Source organism: Carcharodon carcharias, assembly GCF_017639515.1.
Source record: "Carcharodon carcharias isolate sCarCar2 chromosome 24 unlocalized genomic scaffold, sCarCar2.pri SUPER_24_unloc_1, whole genome shotgun sequence".
NCBI classification, from domain to species: Eukaryota; Metazoa; Chordata; class Chondrichthyes; order Lamniformes; family Lamnidae; genus Carcharodon; species Carcharodon carcharias.
In genome coordinates, this window is record NW_024470584.1 from 3,132,238 (window position 1) to 3,149,791 (window position 17,554).

General features: G+C 57.7%; 1 protein-coding gene across 2 annotated transcripts in view; it reads right to left on the bottom strand.

Moving 5' to 3' along the window:
• Positions 1-16,884, bottom strand: part of LOC121273483 (CD276 antigen-like) — a 60,741-nt gene extending 43,857 nt beyond the window's left edge. Inside the window, exon 1 of one of the 2 annotated variants that reach the window (XM_041180650.1) lies at positions 16,711-16,883. The gene's annotated coding sequence lies outside the window, so the exon portion shown is untranslated. Of the gene's footprint in view, positions 1-16,710 lie in introns of both variants that reach the window. The other variant, XM_041180651.1, reaches the window with a different exon arrangement.
• Between the last annotated feature and the right edge of the window lie 670 nt (positions 16,885-17,554).

Consider the following 17,554-nt stretch of genomic DNA (forward strand, 5'->3'; position numbering starts at 1 on the left):
GCTGCACTGTCAGAGGGTCAGTACTGAGGGAGTGCCGCACTGTCGGAGGGTCAGTACTGAGTGAGTGCTGCACTGTCAGAGTGTCACTACTGAGGGAGTGCCGCACTGTCGGAGGGTCAGTACTGAGGGAGTGCTGCACTGTCGGAGGGTCAGTACTGAGGGAGTGCTGCACTGTCAGAGGGTCAGAACTGAGGGAGTGCTGCACTGTCGGAGGGTCAGTACTGAGAGAGCTCTGCACTGTCGGAGGGTCAGTACTGAGGGAGAGCTACCATGTGGGAGGGTCAGTAATGAGGGAGTGCTGCACTGTCGGAGGATCAGTACTGAGGGAGTGATGCACTGTCGGAGGGTCAGTACTGAGGGAGTGCTGCACTGTCGGAGGGTCAGTACTGAGGGAGTGCTGCACTGTGGGAGTGTCAGTACTGAGGGAGTGCTGCACAGTCAGAGGGTCAGTATTGAGGGATTGCTGCACTGTCAGAGGGTCAGTACTGTGGGAGTGCTGCACAGTCGGACGGTCAGTATTGAGGGAGTGCTGCACTGTCAGAGGGTCAGTACTGAGGGAGTGCTGCACAGTCGGACGGTCAGTACTGAGGGAGTGCTGCACTGTCGGAGGGTCAGTACTGAGGGAGTGCTGCACTGTGGGAGTGTCAGTACTGAGGGAGTGCTGCACAGTCAGAGGGTCAGTATTGAGGGAGTGCTGCACTGTCAGAGGGTCAGTACTGAGGGAGTGCTGCACAGTCGGACGGTCAGTATTGAGGGAGTGCTGCACTGTCAGAGGGTCAGTACTGAGGGAGTGCTGCACAGTCGGACGGTCAGTACTGAGGGAGTGCTGCACTGTCGGAGGGTCAGTACTGAGGGAGTGCTGCACTGTCAGAGGGTCAGTACTGAGGGAGTGATGCACTGTCGGAGGGTCAGTACTGAGGGAATGCTGCATTGTCGGAGTTTGAGTACTGAGGGAGTGCTACACTGTCGGAGGGTCAGTACTGAGGGAGTGCTGTATTTTCGGAGGGACTGTATTGAGGGAGTGCTGCATTGTCGGAGGGTCATAACTGAGGGAGTGCTGCACTGTTGGAGGGTCAGTACTGAGGGAGTGCTGCACTGTCGGAGGTTCAGTACTGAGGGAGATCTGCACTGTGAGAGGGTCAGTAGTGTGGGTGAGCTGGACTGTTGGAGGGTCAGGACTGAGGGAGTGCTTCACTGTCGGTGGGTCAGTACTGAGGGAGTGCTTCACTGTCGGGGGGTCAGTAACTGAGGCAGTGCTGCACTGTCGGACGGTTAGTACTGAGGGAGTGCTGCACTGTCGGAAGGTCAGTACTGAGGAAATACTGCAGGGTGGGAGGGTCAGTACGGAGGGAGTGCTGCACTGTTGGAGGGGCAGTACTGAGGGAGTGCTGCACTGTTGGAGGGGCAGTACTGAGGGAGTGCTGCACTGTCGGAGGCTCTGTACTGAGCGACTGCTGCATTGTCGGAGGGTCAGTACTGAGGGTTTGTCGCACATTCGGAGAGTCAGTACTGAGGGAGTGCTGCACTGTCGAAGGGTCAGGACTGAGGGTGTGCTGCACTGTCAGAGGATCAGTACTGAGGGAGATCTGCACTGTTGGAGGGTCAGGACTGAGGGAGTGATTCACTGTCGGGGGGTCAGTATTGAGGGAGTGCTGCACTGTTGGAGGTTCAGGACTGAGGGAGTGCTGCACTGTCGGAGGGTCTGTAATGATGGAGTGCCAAACTGTCGGAGGGTCAGTACTGAGAGAGTGATGCTCTGTCGGAGAGTCAGTACTGAGGGAGTGCCGCACTGTCAGAGGGTCAGTACTGAGGGAGTGCTGCAGTGTCGGAGGGTCAGTGCTGAGGGAGTGCTGCACTGTCGGAGGGTCAGTACTGAGGGAATGCTGCACTGTCGGAGGGTCAGTACTGAGGGAGTGCCGCACTGTCAGAGGGTCAGTACTGAGGGAGTGCTGCACTGTCGGATGGTCAGTACTGAGGGAGTGCTGCACTGTCGGATGGTCAGTACTGACGGAGTGCTGCACTGTCAGAGGGTCAGTACTGAGGGAGTGCTGCACTGTCGGAGGTTCAGTGCTGAGGGAGTGCTGCACTGTCAGAGGGTCAGTAATGACGGAGTGCTGCACTGCCGGAGGGTCAGTACTGAGGGAGTGCTGTACTGTCGGAGGGTCAGTGCTGAGGGAGTGCTGCACTGTCGGAGGGTCAGTGCTGAGGGAGTGCTGCACTGTCGGAGGGTCAGTCCTGAGGGAGTGCTGCACTGTCAGAGGGTCAGTACTGAGGGAGTGCTGCACTGTCGGAGGGTCAGTACTGAGGGAGTGCTGCACTGTCGGATGGTCAGTACTGAGGGAGTGCTGCACTGTCGGATGGTCAGTACTGACGGAGTGCTGCACTGTCAGAGGGTCAGCACTGAGGGAGTGCTGCACTGTCGGAGGGTCAGTGCTGAGGGAGTGCTGCACTGTCAGAGGGTCAGTAATGACGGAGTGCTGCACTGCCGGAGGGTCAGTACTGAGGGAGTGTTGTACTGTCGGAGGGTCAGTAATGAGGGAGAGCTGCACTGTCGGAGGTTCATTACTGAGGGAGTGCTGCACTGTCGGAGGGTCAGTGCTGAGGGAGTGCTGCACTGTCGGAGGGTCAGTACTGAGGGAGTGCTGCACTGTCGGAGGGTCAGGACTGAGGGAGTGCTGCACTGTCAGAGGGTCAGTGCTGAGGGAGTGTTGCACTGTTGGAGGGTCAGTATTGAGGGAGTGCTGCACTGTCAGAGGGTCAGTACTGAGGGAGTGCTGCACTGTCAGAGGGTCAGTACTGAGGGAGTGCCGAACTGTCGGAGGGTCAGTACTGAGGGAGTGCCGAACTGTCGGAGGGTCAGTACTGAGGGAGTGCCAACTGGCGGAGGGTCAGTACTGAGGGTGTGCCGCAAATGTGGACGGTCAGTACTGAGGGAGTGCTGCACTGTCAGAGGGTCAGTGCTGAGGGAGAGCTGCACTGTCGGATGGTCAGTACTGAGGGAGTGCCGCACTGTCGGAGGGTCAGTACTGAGGGAGTGCTGCATTGCTGGAGGGTCAGGACTGAGGGAGTGCTGCACTTTGGGAGGGTCAGAACTGTGGGAGCGCTGCACTGTCGGAGTGTAGGCACTGAGGGAGTGCTGCACTCTTGGATGGTCAGTACTGAGGGAGTGCTGTACAGTCTCACGGTCAGTACTGAGGGAGTGCTGCACTGTTGTAGGGTCAGTACTGAGGGAGTGCTGCACTGTCGGAGTGTCAGTACTGAGGGAGAGATGCAATGTCGGAGTGTAAGCACTGAGGGATTGCTGCACTGTCGGAGGGTCAGTACTGAGGGAGTGCTGCACTGTCAGAGAGTCAATGCTGAGGGAGTGCTGCACTGTCGGAGGGTCAGTACTGAGGGAGTGCTGCACTGTTGTAGGGTGAGTACTGAGGGAGTGCTGCACTGTCGGAGTGTCAGTACTGAGGGAGCGTTGCACTGTCGGAGTGTAGGCACTGAGGGAGTGCTGCACTGTCAGACGGTCACTACTGAGGGAGCACTGCAAAGTCGAAGGGTCAGTGCTGGGGGAGTGCTGCACTGTCGGAGTGTCAGTACTGAGGGATTGCTGCCCTGTTTGAGGTTCAGTACTGAGGGAGAGCTGCACTGTCGGAGGGTCAGTACTGAGGGAGTGTTGCACTGTCGGAGGTTCAGTACTGAGGGAGTGCTGCACTGTCGGAGGGTCAGTGCTGAGGGAGTGCTGCACTGTAGGAGGGTAAGTACTGAGGGAGTGCTGCACTGTCGGAGGGTCAGTGCTGAGGGAGTGCTGCATTGTCGGTGGGTCAGTTCTGAGTGAGTGCTGCACTGTCGGAGTGTCAGTACTGAGGGAGTGCTTCACTGTAGGAGGGTAAGTACTGAGGGAGTGCTGCACTGTCGGAGGGTCAGTGCTGAGGGAGTGCTGCACTGTAGGAGGGTAAGTACTGAGGGAGTGCTGCACTGTCGGAGGGTCAGTGCTGAGGGAGTGCTGCATTGTCGGTGGGTCAGTTCTGAGTGAGTGCTGCACTGTCGGAGTGTCAGTACTGAGGGAGTGCTTCACTGTAGGAGGGTCAGTACTGAGGGAGTGCTGCACTGTTGGAGGGTCAGTACTGGGGGAGCACTGCACTGACGGAGGGTTAGTACTGAGGGTGTGCCGCACTGTTGGAGGTTCAGTACTGAGGGTGAGCTGCACTGTCGGAGGGTCAGTACTGAGGGAGTGCTGCACTGTCGGAGGGTCAGTACTGAGGAAGCGCTGCACAGTTAGAGGGTAAGTACTAAGGGAGTGCTGCACTGTCAAAGGTTCAGTACTGAGGGAGTGCTGCACAGTCAGAGGGTCAGTACTGAGGGAGCGCTGCACGGTCAGAGGGTAAGTACTGAGGATCTGCTGCACAGTGGGAGGGTCAGTACTGAGGGAGTGCTGCACTGTCGGAGGGTCAGTATTGAGGGACCTTCGCACAGTCAGTGGGTCAGTACTGAGGGACCTTCGCACAGTCTGACGGTCAGTACTGAGGGAGTGCTGCACTGTCAGAGAGTCAGTACTTAGGGTTTGCCGAATTGTCGGATGTTCAGTACTGAGGGAGTGCCACACTGTCGGAGGGTCAGTACTGAGGGATTGCTGCACTGTCGGAGGGTCAGTACTGAGGGAGAGCTGCACTGTTGAACGGTCAGTACTGAGGGAGTGCCGCACTGTCGGAGGGTCAGTACTGAGGGAGTGCTGCACTGTCGGAGGGTCAGGACTGAGGGAGTGCTGCACTGTCGGAGGGTCAGTACTGAGGGTGTGCTGTACTGTCGGAGGGTCAGTACTGAGGGAGTGCTGCACTGTCGGAGGTTCAGTACTGAGGGAGTGCTGCACTGTCGGAGGGTCAGTACTGAGGGAGTGCAGCACTGTCGGAGGGTCAGTACTGAGGGAGTGCTGCACTGTCGGAGGTTCAGTACTGAGGGAGTGCTGCACTGTCGGAGGGTCAGTACTGAGGGAGTGCAGCACTGTCGGAGCGTCAGCACTGAGGGAGTGCTGGACTGTCGGAGGGTCTGTAATGAGGGAGTGCCTCACTTTCGGAGGGTCAATATTGAGGGAGTGCTGCATAGTCAGAGGGTCAGTACTGAGGGAGTGCTGCACTGTCGGCGGGTCAGTACTGAGGGACTGCTGCACTGTCAGAGGGTCAGTACTGAGGGAGTTATGCACGGTCGGAGGGTCAGTACAGAGGGAATGCTGCATTGTCGGAGTGTGAGTACTGAGGGAGTGCTACACTGTCGGAGGGTCAGTACTGAGGGAGTGCTGCACAGTCAGAGGGTCAGTATTGAGGGAGTGCTGCACTGTCAGAGGGTCAGTACTGAGGGAGTGCTGCACAGTCGGACGGTCAGTATTGAGGGAGTGCTGCACTGTCAGAGGGTCAGTACTGAGGGAGTGCTGCACAGTCGGACGGTCAGTACTGAGGGAGTGCCGCATTGTCGGAGGGTCAGTACTGAGGGAGTGATGCACTGTCGGAGGGTCAGTACTGAGGGAATGCTGCATTGTCGGAGTTTGAGTACTGAGGGAGTGCTACACTGTCGGAGGGTCAGTACTGAGGGAGTGCTGTATTTTCGGAGGGACAGTATTGAGGGAGTGCTGCATTGTCGGAGGGTCATAACTGAGGGAGTGCTGCACTGTTGGAGGGTCAGTACTGAGGGAGTGCTGCACTGTCGGAGGTTCAGTACTGAGGGTGTGATGAACTCTCGGAGTGTCAGTACTGAGGGAGTGCCGCACTGTCAGAGGGTCAGTACTGAGGGAGTGCTGCACTGTCGGACGGTTAGTACTGAGGGAGTGCTGCACTGTCAGAGGGTCAGTACTGAGGGAGTGCTGCAATTTTGGAGGGTCAGTACTGAGGGAGTGCTGCACTGTCAGAGGGTCAGTACTGAGGGAGTGTCGCACTGTCGGAGGGTCAGTACTGAGGGAGTGCTGCACTGTCAGAGGGTCAGTACTGAGGGAGTGCTGCAATTTTGGAGGGTCAGTACTGAGGGAGTGCTGCACTGTCAGAGGGTCAGTACTGAGGGAGTGTCGCACTGTCGGAGGGTCAGTACTGAGGGAGTGCTGCACTGTCGGAGGGTCAGTACTGAGGGAGTGCTGCACTGTCGGAGGGTCAGTACTGAGGGAGTGCTGCACTGTCAGAGGTTCAGTACTGAGGGAGTGCTGCACTTTTGGAGGGTCAGTACTGAGGGAGTGCTGCACTCTCAGAGGTTCAGTACTGAGGGAGTGCTGCACTTTTGGAGGGTCAGTACTGAGGGAGTGCTGCACTGTCGGAGGGTCAGTACTGAGGGAGTGTCGCACTGTCGGAGGGTCAGTACGGAGGGAGCGTCGCACTGTCGGGGGGTCAGTACTGAGGGAGTGCCGCACTATCGGAGGGTCAGTACTGAGGGAGAGCTGCACTGTCAGAGGGTTAGTACTGAGGGAGTGCTGCACTGTCGGAGGGTCAGTACTGAGGGAGTGCTGCACTGTCAGAGGGTCAGTACTGAGGGAGTGCCGCACTGTCGGAGGGTCAGTACTGAGTGAGTGCTGCACTGTCAGAGTGTCACTACTGAGGGAGTGCCGCACTGTCGGAGGGTCAGTACTGAGGGAGTGCTGCACTGTCGGAGGGTCAGTACTGAGGGAGTGCTGCACTGTCAGAGGGTCAGAACTGAGGGAGTGCTGCACTGTCGGAGGGTCAGTACTGAGAGAGCTCTGCACTGTCGGAGGGTCAGTACTGAGGGAGAGCTACCATGTGGGAGGGTCAGTAATGAGGGAGTGCTGCACTGTCGGAGGATCAGTACTGAGGGAGTGATGCACTGTCGGAGGGTCAGTACTGAGGGAGTGCTGCACTGTCGGAGGGTCAGTACTGAGGGAGTGCTAAACTGTCAGAGGGTCAGAACTGAGAGAGTGCTGCACTGTGGGAGTGTCAGTACTGAGGGAGTGCTGCACAGTCAGAGGGTCAGTATTGAGGGAGTGCTGCACTGTCAGAGGGTCAGTACTGAGGGAGTGCTGCACAGTCGGACGGTCAGTATTGAGGGAGTGCTGCACTGTCAGAGGGTCAGTACTGAGGGAGTGCTGCACAGTCGGACGGTCAGTACTGAGGGAGTGCTGCACTGTCGGAGGGTCAGTACTGAGGGAGTGCTGCACTGTCAGAGGGTCAGTACTGAGGGAGTGATGCACTGTCGGAGGGTCAGTACTGAGGGAATGCTGCATTGTCGGAGTTTGAGTACTGAGGGAGTGCTACACTGTCGGAGGGTCAGTACTGAGGGAGTGCTGTATTTTCGGAGGGACTGTATTGAGGGAGTGCTGCATTGTCGGAGGGTCATAACTGAGGGAGTGCTGCACTGTTGGAGGGTCAGTACTGAGGGAGTGCTGCACTGTCGGAGGTTCAGTACTGAGGGAGATCTGCACTGTGAGAGGGTCAGTAGTGTGGGTGAGCTGCACTGTTGGAGGGTCAGGACTGAGGGAGTGCTTCACTGTCGGTGGGTCAGTACTGAGGGAGTGCTTCACTGTCGGGGGGTCAGTAACTGAGGCAGTGCTGCACTGTCGGACGGTTAGTACTGAGGGAGTGCTGCACTGTCGGAAGGTCAGTACTGAGGAAATACTGCAGGGTGGGAGGGTCAGTACGGAGGGAGTGCTGCACTGTTGGAGGGGCAGTACTGAGGGAGTGCTGCACTGTCGGAGGCTCTGTACTGAGCGACTGCTGCATTGTCGGAGGGTCAGTACTGAGGGTTTGTCGCACATTCGGAGAGTCAGTACTGAGGGAGTGCTGCACTGTCGAAGGGTCAGGACTGAGGGTGTGCTGCACTGTCAGAGGATCAGTACTGAGGGAGATCTGCACTGTTGGAGGGTCAGGACTGAGGGAGTGATTCACTGTCGGGGGGTCAGTATTGAGGGAGTGCTGCACTGTTGGAGGTTCAGGACTGAGGGAGTGCTGCACTGTCGGAGGGTCTGTAATGATGGAGTGCCAAACTGTCGGAGGGTCAGTACTGAGAGAGTGATGCTCTGTCGGAGAGTCAGTACTGAGGGAGTGCCGCACTGTCAGAGGGTCAGTACTGAGGGAGTGCTGCAGTGTCGGAGGGTCAGTGCTGAGGGAGTGCTGCACTGTTGGAGGGTCAGTACTGAGGGAATGCTGCACTGTCGGATGGTCAGTACTGAGGGAGTGCTGCACTGTCGGATGGTCAGTACTGACGGAGTGCTGCACTGTCAGAGGGTCAGTACTGAGGGAGTGCTGCACTGTCGGAGGTTCAGTGCTGAGGGAGTGCTGCACTGTCAGAGGGTCAGTAATGACGGAGTGCTGCACTGCCGAGGGTCAGTACTGAGGGAGTGCTGTACTGTCGGAGGGTCAGTGCTGAGGGAGTGCTGCACTGTCGGAGGGTCAGTGCTGAGGGAGTGCTGCACTGTCGGAGGGTCAGTCCTGAGGGAGTGCTGCACTGTCAGAGGGTCAGTACTGAGGGAGTGCTGCACTGTCGAGGGTCAGTACTGAGGGAGTGCTGCACTGTCGGATGGTCAGTACTGAGGGAGTGCTGCACTGTCGGATGGTCAGTACTGACGGAGTGCTGCACTGTCAGAGGGTCAGCACTGAGGGAGTGCTGCACTGTCGGAGGGTCAGTGCTGAGGGAGTGCTGCACTGTCAGAGGGTCAGTAATGACGGAGTGCTGCACTGCCGGAGGGTCAGTACTGAGGGAGTGTTGTACTGTCGGAGGGTCAGTAATGAGGGAGAGCTGCACTGTCGGAGGTTCATTACTGAGGGAGTGCTGCACTGTCGGAGGGTCAGTGCTGAGGGAGTGCTGCACTGTCGGAGGGTCAGTACTGAGGGAGTGCTGCACTGTCGGAGGGTCAGGACTGAGGGAGTGCTGCACTGTCAGAGGGTCAGTGCTGAGGGAGTGTTGCACTGTTGGAGGGTCAGTATTGAGGGAGTGCTGCACTGTCAGAGGGTCAGTACTGAGGGAGTGCTGCACTGTCAGAGGGTCAGTACTGAGGGAGTGCCGAACTGTCGGAGGGTCAGTACTGAGGGAGTGCCGAACTGTCGGAGGGTCAGTACTGAGGGAGTGCCAACTGGCGGAGGGTCAGTACTGAGGGTGTGCCGCAAATGTGGACGGTCAGTACTGAGGGAGTGCTGCACTGTCAGAGGGTCAGTGCTGAGGGAGAGCTGCACTGTCGGATGGTCAGTACTGAGGGAGTGCCGCACTGTCGGAGGGTCAGTACTGAGGGAGTGCTGCATTGCTGGAGGGTCAGGACTGAGGGAGTGCTGCACTTTGGGAGGGTCAGAACTGTGGGAGCGCTGCACTGTCGGAGTGTAGGCACTGAGGGAGTGCTGCACTCTTGGATGGTCAGTACTGAGGGAGTGCTGTACAGTCTCACGGTCAGTACTGAGGGAGTGCTGCACTGTTGTAGGGTCAGTACTGAGGGAGTGCTGCACTGTCGGAGTGTCAGTACTGAGGGAGCGTTGCAATGTCGGAGTGTAGGCACTGAGGGATTGCTGCACTGTCGGAGGGTCAGTACTGAGGGAGTGCTGCACTGTCAGAGAGTCAATGCTGAGGGAGTGCTGCACTGTCGGAGGGTCAGTACTGAGGGAGTGCTGCACTGTTGTAGGGTGAGTACTGAGGGAGTGCTGCACTGTCGGAGTGTCAGTACTGAGGGAGCGTTGCACTGTCGGAGTGTAGGCACTGAGGGAGTGCTGCACTGTCAGACGGTCACTACTGAGGGAGCACTGCAAAGTCGAAGGGTCAGTGCTGGGGGAGTGCTGCACTGTCGGAGTGTCAGTACTGAGGGATTGCTGCCCTGTTTGAGGTTCAGTACTGAGGGAGAGCTGCACTGTCGGAGGGTCAGTACTGAGGGAGTGTTGCACTGTCGGAGGTTCAGTACTGAGGGAGTGCTGCACTGTCGGAGGGTCAGTGCTGAGGGAGTGCTGCATTGTCGGTGGGTCAGTTCTGAGTGAGTGCTGCACTGTCGGAGTGTCAGTACTGAGGGAGTGCTTCACTGTAGGAGGGTAAGTACTGAGGGAGTGCTGCACTGTCGGAGGGTCAGTACTGAGGGTGTGCTGCACTTTCGAAGGGTCAGTACTGAGGGAGTGCTGCACTGTTGGAGGGTCAGTACTGGGGGAGTGCTGCACTGTCAGAGGGTAAGTACTGAGGGTCTGCTGCACAGTGGGAGGGTCAGTACTGAGGGAGTGCTGCACTGTTGGAGGGTCAGTACTGAGGGACTGTCGCACAGTCGGAGTGTCAGTACTGAGGGTGTGCCGCACTGTCGGAGGGTCAGTACTGAGGGAGAGCTGCACTGTTGGAGGGTCAGTACTGAGGGAGTGCCGCACTGTCGGAGGGTCAGTTCTGAGGGATAGCTGCACTGTTGGAGGGTCAGTACTGAGGGAGTGCCGCACTGTCGGAGGGTCAGTACTGAGGGAGAGCTGCACTGTCGGAGGGTTAGTACTGAGGGAGTGCTGCACTGTCGGAGGGTCAGTTCTGAAGGAGAGCTGCACTGTCGGAGGGTCAGTACTGACGGAGAGCTGCACTGTCGTAGCGTCAGTACTGACGGAGAGCTGCACTGTCGGCGGGTCAGTACTGAGGGAGTGCCGCACTGTCGGAGGGTCAGTACTAAGGTACTGCCGCACTGTGGGAGGTTTAGTATTGAGGGTGTGCTGCACTGTCGGAGGGTCAGTACTGAGGGAGTGCTGCACTGTCAGAGGGTCAGTACTGAGGGATTTCTGCACTGTCGGAGGGTCAGTGCTGAGGGACTGCTGCAATCTCGGAGGGTCGGTACTGACGGAGTGCTGCACTATCGGAGGGTCAGTACTGAGGGAGTGCCGCACTGTCAGAGGGTCAGTACTGAGGGAGTGCTGAACTGTTAGAGGGTCAGTACTAAGGAAGTGCTAAACTGTCAGAGGTTCAGTACTGAGGGAGTGTTTCAATCTCGGAGGGTGAGTATTGAGGGGGGCGCTGCACAGTCAGTGGGTAAGTACTGAGGGAGTGCTCCACTGTAGGAGCGTCAGTACTGAGGGAGCGCTGCACGGTATTAGGGTGAGTACTGAGGGAGCTCTGCACTGTCGGTGGGTCAGTGCTGAGGGAGTGCTGCACTGTCGGATGGTCAGTGCTGAGGGAGTGCTGCACTGTCAGAGGGTCAGTACTGAGGGAGTGCTGCACTGTCGGAGGTTCAGTACTGAGGGAGTGCTGCACTGTCGGATGGTCAGTACTGAGTGAGTGCTGCACTGTCGGAGGGTCAGTTCTGAGGGAGAGCTGCACTGTCGGAGCGTCAGTACTGAGGGAGTTCTGCACTGTCGGAGGGTCAGTACTGAGGGAGTGCCGCACTGTCGGAGGGTCAGTACTGAGGGAGTTCTGCACTTTCGTAGGGTCAGTAATGAGGGAGTGCTGCACTGTCAGATGGTCAGTACTGAGGGAGTGCTGCACTGTCGGAGGGTCAGTACTGAGGAAGCGCTGCACAGTTAGAGGGTAAGTACTAAGGGAGTGCTGCACTGTCAGAGGGTTAGTACTGAGGGAGTGCTGCACTGTCGGAGGGTCAGTTCTGAAGGAGAGCTGCACTGTCGGAGGGTCAGTACTGACGGAGAGCTGCACTGTCGTAGCGTCAGTACTGACGGAGAGCTGCACTGTCGGCGGGTCAGTACTGAGGGAGTGCCGCACTGTCGGAGGGTCAGTACTAAGGTACTGCCGCACTGTGGGAGGTTTAGTATTGAGGGTGTGCTGCACTGTCGGAGGGTCAGTACTGAGGGAGTGCTGCACTGTCAGAGGGTCAGTACTGAGGGATTTCTGCACTGTCGGAGGGTCAGTGCTGAGGGACTGCTGCAATCTCGGAGGGTCGGTACTGACGGAGTGCTGCACTGTCGGAGGGTCAGTACTGAGGGAGTGCCGCACTGTCAGAGGGTCAGTACTGAGGGAGTGCTGAACTGTTAGAGGGTCAGTACTAAGGAAGTGCTAAACTGTCAGAGGTTCAGTACTGAGGGAGTGTTTCAATCTCGGAGGGTGAGTATTGAGGGGGCGCTGCACAGTCAGTGGGTAAGTACTGAGGGAGTGCTCCACTGTAGGAGCGTCAGTACTGAGGGAGCGCTGCACGGTATTAGGGTGAGTACTGAGGGAGCTCTGCACTGTCGGTGGGTCAGTGCTGAGGGAGTGCTGCACTGTCGGATGGTCAGTGCTGAGGGAGTGCTGCACTGTCAGAGGGTCAGTACTGAGGGAGTGCTGCACTGTCGGAGGTTCAGTACTGAGGGAGTGCTGCACTGTCGGATGGTCAGTACTGAGTGAGTGCTGCACTGTCGGAGGGTCAGTTCTGAGGGAGAGCTGCACTGTCGGAGCGTCAGTACTGAGGGAGTTCTGCACTGTCGGAGGGTCAGTACTGAGGGAGTGCCGCACTGTCGGAGGGTCAGTACTGAGGGAGTTCTGCACTTTCGTAGGGTCAGTAATGAGGGAGTGCTGCACTGTCAGATGGTCAGTACTGAGGGAGTGCTGCACTGTCGGAGGGTCAGTACTGAGGAAGCGCTGCACAGTTAGAGGGTAAGTACTAAGGGAGTGCTGCACTGTCAGAGGTTCAGTACTGAGGGAGTGCTGCAATATCGGTGGGTCAGTACTGAGGGTCTGCTGCACAGTGGGAGGGTCAGTACTGAGGGACTGTCGCACAGTCGGAGTGTCAGTACTGAGGGTGTGCCGCACTGTCGGAGGGTCAGTACTGAGGGAGAGCTGCACTGCCGGAGGGTCAGTACTGAGGGAGTGCTGCACTGTCGGAGGGTCAGTTCTGAGGGAGAGCTGCACTGTTGGAGGGTCAGTACTGAGGGAGTGCCGCACTGTCGGAGGGTCAGTACTGAGGGAGAGCTGCACTGTCGGAGGGTTAGTACTGAGGGAGTGCTGCACTGTCGGAGGGTCAGTTCTGAAGGAGAGCTGCACTGTCGGAGGGTCAGTACTGAGGGAGTGCTGCGCTTTCGGAGGTTCAGTACTGAGTGAGAGCTGCACTGTCGTAGCGTCAGTACTGACGGAGAGCTGCACTGTCGGAGGGTCAGTACTGAGGGAGTGCTGCACTGTCAGAGGGTCAGTACTGAGGGAGTTCTGCACTGTCGGAGGGTCAGTGCTGAGGGATTGCTGCAATCTCGGAGGGTCAGTACTGAGGGAGTGCTGCACTGTCGGAGGGTCAGTACTGAGGGAGTGCCGCACTGTCAGAGGGTCAGTACTGAGGGAGTGCTGCACTGTTGGAGGGTCAGTACTGAGGGAGTGCTCCACTGTAGGAGCGTCAGTACTGAGGGAGCGCTGCACGGTATTAGGGTGAGTACTGAGGGAGCTCTGCACTGTCGGTGGGTCAGTGCTGAGGGAGTGCTGCACTGTCGGTGGGTCAGTACTGAGGGAGTGCTGCACTGTCGGAGGGTCAGTTCTGAGGGAGAGCTGCAGTGTTGGAGGGTCAGTACTGAGGGAGTGCCACACTGTCGGAGGGTCAGTACTGAGGGAGAGCTGCACTGTCGGAGGGTCAGTTCTGAAGGAGAGCTGCACTGTCGGAGGGTCAGTACTGAGGGAGTGCTGCACTGTCAGAGGGTCAGTACTGAGGGAGTGCTGCACTGTCGTAGCGTCAGTACTGACGGAGAGCTGCACTGTCGGAGGGTCAGTACTGAGGGAGTGCTGCACTGTCGGAGGGTCAGTACTGAGGGAGTGCTGCACTGTCAGAGGGTCAGTACTGAGGGAGTGCTGCACTGTCAGAGGGTCAGTACTGAGGGAGTTCTGCACTGTCGGAGGGTCAGTGCTGAGGGATTGCTGCAATCTCGGAGGGTCAGTACTGAGGGAGTGCTGCACTGTCGGAGGGTCAGTACTGAGGGAGTGCCGCACTGTCAGAGGGTCAGTACTGAGGGAGTGCTGCACTGTCAGAGGGTCAGTACTGAGGGAGTGCTGCACTGTTAGAGGGTCAGTACTAAGGAAGTGCTAAACTGTCAAAGGTTCAGTACTGAGGGAATGTTTCAATCTCGGAGGGTGAGTATTGAGGGAGCGCTGCACAGTCAGTGGGTAAGTACTGAGGGAGTGCTCCACTGTAGGAGCGTCAGTACTGAGGGAGCGCTGCACGGTATTAGGGTGAGTACTGAGGGAGCTCTGCACTGTCGGTGGGTCAGTGCTGAGGGAGTGCTGCACTGTCGGTGGGTCAGTGCTGAGGGAGTGCTGCACTGTCGGTGGGTCAGTACTGAGGGAGTGCTGCACTGTCGGAGGTTCAGTACTGAGGGAGTGCTGCACTGTCGGATGGTCAGTACTGAGGGAGTGCCGCACTGTCAGAGGGTCAGTGCTGAGGGAGTGCTGCACTGTCGGTGGGTCAGTGCTGAGGGAGTGCTGCACTGTCAGAGGGTCAGTACTGAGGGAGTGCTGCACTGTCGGAGGTTCAGTACTGAGGGAGTGCTGCACTGTCGGATGGTCAGTACTGAGGGAGTGCCGCACTGTCGGAGGGTCAGTACTGAGGGAGTGCTGCACTGTCGGAGGTTCAGTACTGAGGGAGAGCTGCACTGTCGGAGGTTCAGTACTGAGGGAGTGCTGCACTGTCGGAGGGTCTGTACTGAGGGAGTGCCGCACTGTCGAAGCGTCAGTACTGAGGGAATGCCGCACTGTCGGAGGGTCAGTACTGAGGGTGTTCTGCACTGTCGGATGGTCAGTACTGAGGGAGCGCTGCACTGTCAGAGGGTCAGTACTGAGGGAGAGCTGCACTGTCGGATGGTCAGTACTGAGGGAGTGCTGCACTGTCAGAGGGTCAGTACTGAGGGAGAGCTGCACTGTCGGATGGTCAGTACTGAGGGAGTGCTGCACTGTCAGAGGGTCAGTACTGAGGGAGTGCTGCACTGTCAGAGGGTCAGTACTGAGGGAGTGCTGCACTGTCAGAGGGTCAGTACTGAGGGAGAGCTGCACTGTCGGATGGTCAGTACTGAGGGAGTGCTGCACTGTCTGAGGGTCTGTACTGAGGGAGTGCTGCAAAGTCAAAGATTCAGTGCTGAGGGAGTTCTGCACCGTCTGAGGGTCAGTACTGAGGGAGAGCTGCACTGTCGGAGGGTCAGTACTGAGGGAGTGCTTCACTGTCGGAGGATCAGTACTGAGGGAGTGCTGCACTGTCGGAGTGTCAGTACTGAGGGAGTGCTGCACTGTCGGAGGGTCAGTACTGAGGGAGTGCTGCACTGTTGGAGTGTCAGTTCTGAGTGAGTGCTGCACTGTCGGAGGGTCAGTACTGAGGGAGTGCTGCACTGTCGGAGGGTCAGTACTGAGGGAGTGCTGCACTGTCGGAGGGTCAGTACTGAGGGAGTGCTTCACTGTCGGAGGGTCAGTACTGAGGGAGTGCTGCAAAGTCGAAGGGTCAGTGCTGAGGGAGTGCTGCACTGTCAGAGGGTCAGTTCTGAGGGAGAGCTGCACTGTTGGAGGGTCAGTACTGAGTGAGAGCTGCACTGTCGGAGCGTCAGTACTGAGGGAGTGCCTCACTGTCGGAGGGTCAGTACTGAGGCAGTGCCTCACTGTCGGAGGGTCAGTACTGAGGGAGTGCCGCAATGTCGGAGGGTCAGTACTGAGGGAGTTCTGCACTGTCGGAGGGTCAGTACTGAGGGAGAGCTGCACTGTCGGAGCGTCAGTACTGAGGGAGTTCTGCACTGTCGGAGCGTCAGTACTGAGGGAGTTCTGCACTGTCGGAGGGTCAGTACTGAGGGAGAGCTGCACTGTCGGATGGTCAGTACTGAGGGAGAGCTGCACTGTCGGATGGTCAGTACTGAGGGAATGCTGCACTGTCGGAGCGTCAGTACTGAGGGAGTTCTGCACTGTCGGAGGGTCAGTACTGAGGGAGTTCTGCACTGTCGGAGGGTCAGTACTGAGGGAGTGCCGCAATGTCGGAGGGTCAGTTCTGAAGGAGAGCTGCACTGTCCGAGGGTCAGTACTGAGGGAGTGCTGCACTGTCGGAGGGTCAGTACTGAGGGAGTGCCTCACTGTCGGAGGGTCAGTACTGAGGCAGTGCCTCACTGTCGGAGGGTCAGTACTGAGGGAGTGCCGTAATGTCGGAGGGTCAGTACTGAGGGAGAGCTGCACTGTCGGAGCGTCATTACTGAGGGAGTTCTGCACTGTCGGAGGGTCAGTACTGAGGGAGAGCTGCACTGTCGGAGGGTCAGTACTGAGGGAGTGCTGCACTGTCGGAGGGTCAGTACTGAGGGAGTGCTGCACTGTCGGAGGGTCAGTACTGAGGGAGAGCTGCACTGTCGGAGGGTCAGTACTGAGGGAGTGCTGCACTGTCGGATGGTCAGTACTGAGGGAATGCTGCACTGTCGGAGCGTCAGTACTGAGGGAGTTCTGCACTGTTGGAGGGTCAGTACTGAGGGAGTTCTGCACTGTCGGAGGGTCAGTACTGAGGGAGTGCCGCAATGTCGGAGGGTCAGTACTGAGGGAGAGCTGCACTGTCGGAGCGTCAGTACTGAGGGAGTTCTGCACTGTCGGAGGGTCAGTACTGAGGGAGTGCCGCAATGTCGGAGGGTCAGTACTGAGGGAGTGCCGCAATGTCGGAGGGTCAGTACTGAGGGAGTGTTCCAGTGTCGCAGGGTCTATTGTTCAGATGAGACATTGGTCCGAGCCTCTCGATGAGCACCAGTCAGTCCTGTCTGTCCAGTTACCTGAGCTCAATAATTATCCCTCAACTAATGCCAGCAAAGCACATGACCCGGTTCAGTATGACGCTGCTGGTTATGCGAGTTAAGTTGTGCTACATTCTTTCCTCCAATAAAATAAATTACTTACACTTTTAACTCATCACTCTTGGTTGTAAATTCTTCCTTTTACTCTGTAAAGCTTCCTTCTCTCTGAACCTCTGGGCACTTTTATTGTAAATATCGACTTCCTGTGTCTTTGAAAGGTCAGGACAAGTTATATTTGCACTGGAGCTTCTAGCAGACAGAGAGGGAGGGAGGGAGGGGGAGCGAGAGAGAGAGAGAGAGTGACTTTGGCGGAGAGGGAGAGAGGTATTTGGGGAGAGTTTGAGATAATGGGGATAGAGGGAGTGGGGGGAGTTGTAGGTGGGGGAGTTGGAGTGGGGGGAGAAGGAGTGGGGGGAGAAGGAGTGGGGGGAGAAGGAGTGGGGGGAGAAGGAGTGGGGGAGAATGAGAGTGGTATTTGGAAAGAGTTTGAGATAATGGGGAGAGAGAGAGAGGGAGAGAGGAGGTGGGGGAGAGGGGAGAGATTGGGGTAGAGGGAGAGAGAGTTGGGGGAGAGGGAGAGAAGGAGAGAGGTTGGGGGAGTGGGGGAGAGAGATTGGGGGAGAGAGTGGGGGAGTGGGGGAGAGAGAGTGGGGGAGTGGGGGAGAGAGTGTGGGGGAGAAGGAGAGAGAGTAGGGGAGAGGGAGAGAGATTGGGGGAGAGGGAGAGAGATTGGGGGAGTGGGAGAGAGATTGGGGGAGTGGGGGAGAGAGATTGGGGGAGAGGGAGAGAGATTGGGGGAGAGGGAGAGAGATTGGGGGAGAGGGAGAGAGAGTGGGGGAGAGGGAGAGAGATTGGGGGAGAGGGAGAGAGATTGGGGGAGAGGGAGAGAGATTGGGGGAGAGGGAGAGAGATTGGGGGAGTGGGAGAGAGATTGGGGGAGTGGGGGA